This window comes from Heteronotia binoei, chromosome 21 (assembly GCF_032191835.1).
Source record: "Heteronotia binoei isolate CCM8104 ecotype False Entrance Well chromosome 21, APGP_CSIRO_Hbin_v1, whole genome shotgun sequence".
NCBI lineage: Eukaryota > Metazoa > Chordata > Lepidosauria > Squamata > Gekkonidae > Heteronotia > Heteronotia binoei.
Genome location: NC_083243.1, coordinates 16,650,564 through 16,656,563, shown reverse-complemented (window position 1 = coordinate 16,656,563; position 6,000 = coordinate 16,650,564).

Sequence of the window (6,000 nt, the reverse complement as noted above, 5' to 3'; positions counted from 1 at the left end):
GCCACTGGCCTGATCCAACAATGGCTTCTCTTATGTTCTTATGTATGACACAGAGTGTTGGACTGGAGGGGCCACTGGCCTGATCCAACATGGCTTCTCTTATGTATGACACAGAGTGTTGGACTGGATGGGCCACTGGCCTGATCCAACATGGCTTCTCTTATGTTCTTATGTGTGACACAGAGTGTTGGACTGGAGGGGCCACTGGCCTGATCCAACATGGCTTCTCTTATGTTCTTATGTGACACAGAGTGTTGGACTGGAGAGGCCACTGGCCTGATCCAGCATGGCTTCTCTTATGTTCTTATGTGACACAGAGTGTTGGACTGGAGGGGCCACTGGCCTATCCAACATGGCTTCTCTTATGTTCTTATGTGTGACACAGAATGTTGGACTGGATGGGCCATTGGCCTGATCCAACATGGCTTCTCTTATGTTGTGTTCCCGCTTGCTTGCTTGCTTGCTTCCTGTTTGGTGTAGTGGTTAAGTGCCCGGACTCTTATCAGGGAGAACCGGGTTTGATTCCCCACTTGCTGCTGCTGGAATGGCCTTGGGTCAGCCATAGTTCTCGCAGAGGTTGTCCTTGAAAGGGCAGCTTCTGGGAGAGCCCTCTCAGCCCCACCCACCTCACAGGGTGTCTGTTGTGGGGGAGGAAGGGAAAGGAGATTGTAGGCCACTCGGAGACTCTGTCCTTGAAAGGGCAGCTTCTGGGAGAGCCCTCTCAGCCCCACCCACCTCACAGGGTGTCTGTTGTGGGGGAGGAAGGGAAAGGAGATTGTAGGCCACTCGGAGACTCTGTCCTTGAAAGGGCAGCTTCTGGGAGAGCTCTCTCAGCCCCACCTGCCTCACAGGGTGCCTGTTGTGGGGGAGGAGATTGTAGACTGCTCAGAGACTCTGAGATTCAGAGTGGAGGGCAGGATATAAATCCATCATTCTCCTCCTTCTCTTCTTCCGTCCTTCCCTCCTTCCAGTCTTGCGGCTCTCAAACATCTGACATTTATTCTGTGTGGCTCTTACATGAAGCAAGTTTGGCCACGCCTGCTAAACGGCGGGAAGCGCTTGGGGCGCGGCTAGCGCTGCATGCTAACAGGATGATTTACTCAAGACCCTGTCCTGATCCAGCCGCCTTGCCCCTATTCAGGAATTCATAAAGGGCTGGGGAGGGGGGGGTTGTGGGGGGGGTTGTGTGTGGGAGGGGGAGTTCTTTGTTTTTGGAAAGACTGCAATAATCCTAAACGGGTGTTCTCGGAAGGAAGCCCCCACTGAATTCCTTTAGGCTTACTTTGGAGTAAGCATACCGCCTTCATGAAGGGTTGTGGTCTATACTACTTTGGATGGCTTGTTGAATCTCACCGCATGGCATTTGGTATTCTTCAAGGGGCCGGGTTCATACTTACGCTGCGCTTCAGTGGGGTGGTTTTTTTAGCTTTCTGGTTGGTTCATAGGATCATAGAGTTGGAAGGGACCTCCGCGGTCATCTAGTCCAGCCCCCTGCACAATGCAGGAAACTCACACATTTTTGTTGTTCAGTCGCACAGTCGAGTCCGACTCTTTGCGACCCCATGGACAAAGTCACGCCAGGCCCTCCTGTCTTCCACCACCCTCCGAAGTCTGCTCAAATTCGTGTTTGTTACATCAGTAACGCTGTCCAGTCATCTCATCTTTTGCAGTCCCCTTCTTCTTTTGCCATCTGTCTTTCCCAGCACCAGGATCTTCTCCAGGGAGTGCTCCCTTCTCATTGGGTGGCCAAAGTATTTGAGCTTCAGCTTCAGCATCTGACCTTCCAGGGAACAGTCTGGGTTGATTCCCCTTAGGACTGACTGACTGGATCTTCTTGCAGTCCAAGGGACTCTCAAGAGTCTTCTCACAAACACCTCCCCCTAAATTCACAGGATCTTCAGTGCTGTCAGATGGCCATCTAGCCTCTGTTTAAAAACCTCCAAGGAAGGAGAGCCCACCACCTCCTGAGGAAGCCTGTTCCACTGAGGAACCACTCTAAACTCACAAATACCTCCCCTTAAATTCACAGGATCTTCATTGCTGTCAGATGGCCATCTAACCTCTGTTTAAAAACCTCCAAGGAAGGAGAGCCCACCACCTCCTGAGGAGGAAGCCTGTTCCACTGAGGAACTGCTGTAAACTCACAGATACCTCCCCTTAAATTCACAGGATCTTCATTGCTGTCAGATGGCCCTCTAGCCTCTGTTTAAAATCCTCCAAGGAAGGAGAGCCCACCACCTCCCAAGGAAGCCTGTTCCGCTGATGAACCGCTCTAACGGTCAGGAAGTTCTTCCTAATGTTGAGCCGGAAACTCTTTTGATTTAATTTCAACCCACTGGTTCTGGTCCTACCTTCTGGGGCCACAGAAAACAATTCCACACCATCCTCTATAGGACAGCCCTTCAAGTACTGTCTACTACAATCCGGATTCCTGGAGCACCGTCGTTAAACGTCCCACCCTGTCCATAGAATTCACTCATGCTCTGTAACCCGCCTTGAGGCCAAAGCGAGAAAGACGGACTATAAATAACATAAATGAATAACGTAAATTAATCCAGGGTGGGGTTGCTGAGGCTACATGGAGGCGACCGTGGGGAGACAGGATGCTGCAGCCCGTTTAAGCCGATCTGCTGATTAATTAAGTCGGAGCACGACTCCTTTTTTTTTTTTCTTTTACCTGGAGAGATCCGTAACTCTCCTGGCTCACAACACGGTCAGAACAAAGCTAGAGTCCAGGGGCACCTTTAAGACCAACAAAGTTTAATTCTGGGTATAAGCCAGGGGTGGCCAAACTTGCTTATCGTAAGAGCCACATAGAAGAAATGTCAGATGTTTGAGAGCCGCAGACGTGAATATCAGGTGTTTGAGAGGAGGAGGAGGAGAAGAAGAAGAAGAAGAAGATATTGGATTTATATCCTGCCCTCCACTCTGAAGAGTCTCAGAGCCGCTCACAATCTCCTTTACCTTCCTCCCCCACAAGAGACACCCTGTGAGGTAGATGAAGATATTGGATTTATATCCTGCCCTCCATTCCGAAGAATCTCAGAGCGGCTCACAATCTCCTTTACCTTCCTCCCTCACAACAGACACCCTGTGAGGTGGGTGGGGCTGGAGAGGGCTCTCACAGCAGCTGCCCTTTCAAGGACAACCTCTGCCAGAGCTATGGCTGACCCAAGGCCATGCCAGCAGGTGCAAGTGGAGGAGTGGGGAATCAAACCCGGTTCTCCCAGATAAGAGTCCGCACACTTAACCACTACACCAAACTGGCTCTCCAGGAAGGAAGGCAGGCAGGCAGGCAGGCAAATAGATGGGGAGGGAGAGAGAGGTGGAAAGAAAGCAACTTTAAATGCATTCTCCAAGCTGCTGGCTGGCTTGGCGAAATGATTTAAAGAGACAAGTGCCTTCTCCAAGTCAGCCAATGGGGCCGTGGGGGCTTCGAGAGCCACACCGTATGTAGGAAAGAGCCATCGTTTGGCCACCTCTGGAATAAGCTTTCGTGTGCACCCACCCACGCACGAAGTTTTGAGTTACTAATGCCTATACCGGGGGTGACCAAATTTGCTTCAATGCAAGAGCCACACTGAAGAAACTGCGTCTGAGAGGCGCAAGACAGGAAGGAAGGCGAATAGATTGGGGGGGGGAGAAGTAAAAAGAAAGCAACTTTAAATGCATTCTCCAAGCACTGGCTGGCTTGGAGAAGTGATTTAAAGAGACAAATGCCTTCTTCGAGCCAGCTGACAGTGTGGGGGGGGGGGGGATTTGAGATCCACATCTGCGTAAAAGAGCCTCACGGGGCTCCTGAGCCGCAAGTTTGGCCACCCCTGATTCAGAGCCGTCTTTAAGACGGGAAAGGGAGATTTGCCTAAAGGAATCTCACGACAGACCCAGGTCAGGATTTGAACCAGGGGCCCGGGCGGCTCTCCCCCCGTCTTGCTTCCCAAGGAGCGAGGAGTCGCCCCGGCTGCTTAAGGGACCGCAGTTTGCATCCTCTTTCGCGGACGTTCGAAGACGGCGAAGCCTAGAAAACTAACCCAGGAGAAGCGCAGTTTCCAAAGAGATGTTGGGGGGTTTCTGGGCCCAGCAATTGTAGCCCTTTCCGAGTGTGAGAAGGGCACGTCTTTCTGTCTCCACGGAGTGAAGTTAGACAGGCTTCCTCGGGAGGAGATTCCTTGGAATTCAATCCACTCGGCAGCTATCTGTCGTTCTAACTCAACGCGGCGCAGCTCAAACCCCTGTCTAAGCCTAAGGCTATGAAGATTTCTATGGGGTTTTGTTAGGGCTCCCAACCCCCAGGAGGGGGCGGGGGATCCTTCCGTTTCCAGGCCCTCCCTCTGCTTCAGGAGGAAGAGGAAGAAGAAGATATTGGATTTATATCCCGCCCTCCACTCCGAATCTCATAGAGTGGCTCACAATCTCCTTCACCTTCTGCCCCCACAACGGACACCCTGTGAGGTGAGTGGGGCTGAGAGAGTGCTTGCAGAAGCTGCCCTTTCAAGGACAGCTCTGCGAGAGCTGTGGCTGACCCAAGGCCATTCCAACAGCTGCAAATGGAAGAGTGGGGAATCAAACCCGGTCCTCCCAGATAGGAGTCCGCAGGCTTAACCTCGACACCAAACTGGCTCTCAAGCGTGGGAGGGGGGGATGTCTGCTGGGCATTATTCCCAATGGAGACCGATTCCCATAGGATATAATGGAAAATTGAGCCGTGGGTATCTGGGGGTCTGCGTGGGGGAGGGGTTTTTGAAGTAGAGGCACCGAATTTTCAGCATAGCATCTGGTGAATCGTCTCAAAATACGCCCCCCCCCAAGTTTCAAAAAGATTGGACCAGGGGTCCAATTCTATGAGCTCCCAAAGAAGGTGCCCCGATCCTTCATTATTCCAAATGGAGGGAAGGCATTTAAAAGGAGCGTGGTCCCTTTAAGTGTGATGGCCAGAACTCCCTTCGGAGTTCGATTGTGCTTGTGTAGTGGTTAAGTGTGCAGACTCTTATCTGGGAGAACCAGGTTTGATTCCCCACTCTTCCACTTGCACCTGCTGGAATGATCTTGGGTCAGCCATAGCTCTGGCAGAGGTTGTCCTTGAAAGGGCAGCTGCTGTGAGAGCCCTCTCCAGCCCCACCCACCTCACAGGGTGTCTGTTGTGGGGGAGGAAGGGAAAGGAGATTGTGAGCCGCTCTGAGACTCTTCGGAGTGGAGGGCGGGATATAAATCCAATATCTTCATCTACCTCACAGGGTGTCGTGTGGGGGAGGAAGGGAAAGGAGATTGTGAGCTGCTCTGAGACTCTTCCGAGTGGAGGGCGGGATATAAATCCATTATCTTCTTCTTCTTTAACTGGGCCTAGGGAGAATTTTTTTTTAAAGAAATACAGTCGCTCTCTTGGCCCATCAATCCTCTGCATACTTTCTCCATGACAACAAGTCCCGTCCCTCCAAATGATCAGCAGATATAAAAGTTTAGCTTTAAAAAAAAAGTTCTGCCTCGGTTGTTTTAGCTCAGGGGTGGCCAAACTTGCTTAACTAAGAAGAAGAACAGAAGAAGAATTGCAGATTTATACCCCACCCTTCTCTCTGAATCAAAGACTTACAATCTCCTTTATCTCCTTCCCCCACAACAGACACCCTGTGAGGTGGGTGGGGCTGAGAGGGCTCTCCCAGCAGCTGCCCTTTCAGGGACAACTTCTGCCAGAGCTATGGCTGACCCAAGGCCATTCCAGCAGCTGCAAGTGGAGGAGTGGGGAATCAAACCCGGTTCTCCCAGATAAGAGTCCAGGTACTTAACCACTACACCAAACTGGCTCTCATAAAATAGAATAAACGTCAGAGAATAAACCGCATAGAATAAACATCAGATATTTGAGAGCCAAAAGACACGGAGGGGGGGGAGGGAGATAGATAGATAGACGGGGGAGGAGGGAAGGAGAGGTGGAAAGAAAGCAACTTTAACTTTAAATGTATTCTCCAAGCTGCCGGCTGGCTTGGCAAAGTGATTTAAAGAGAC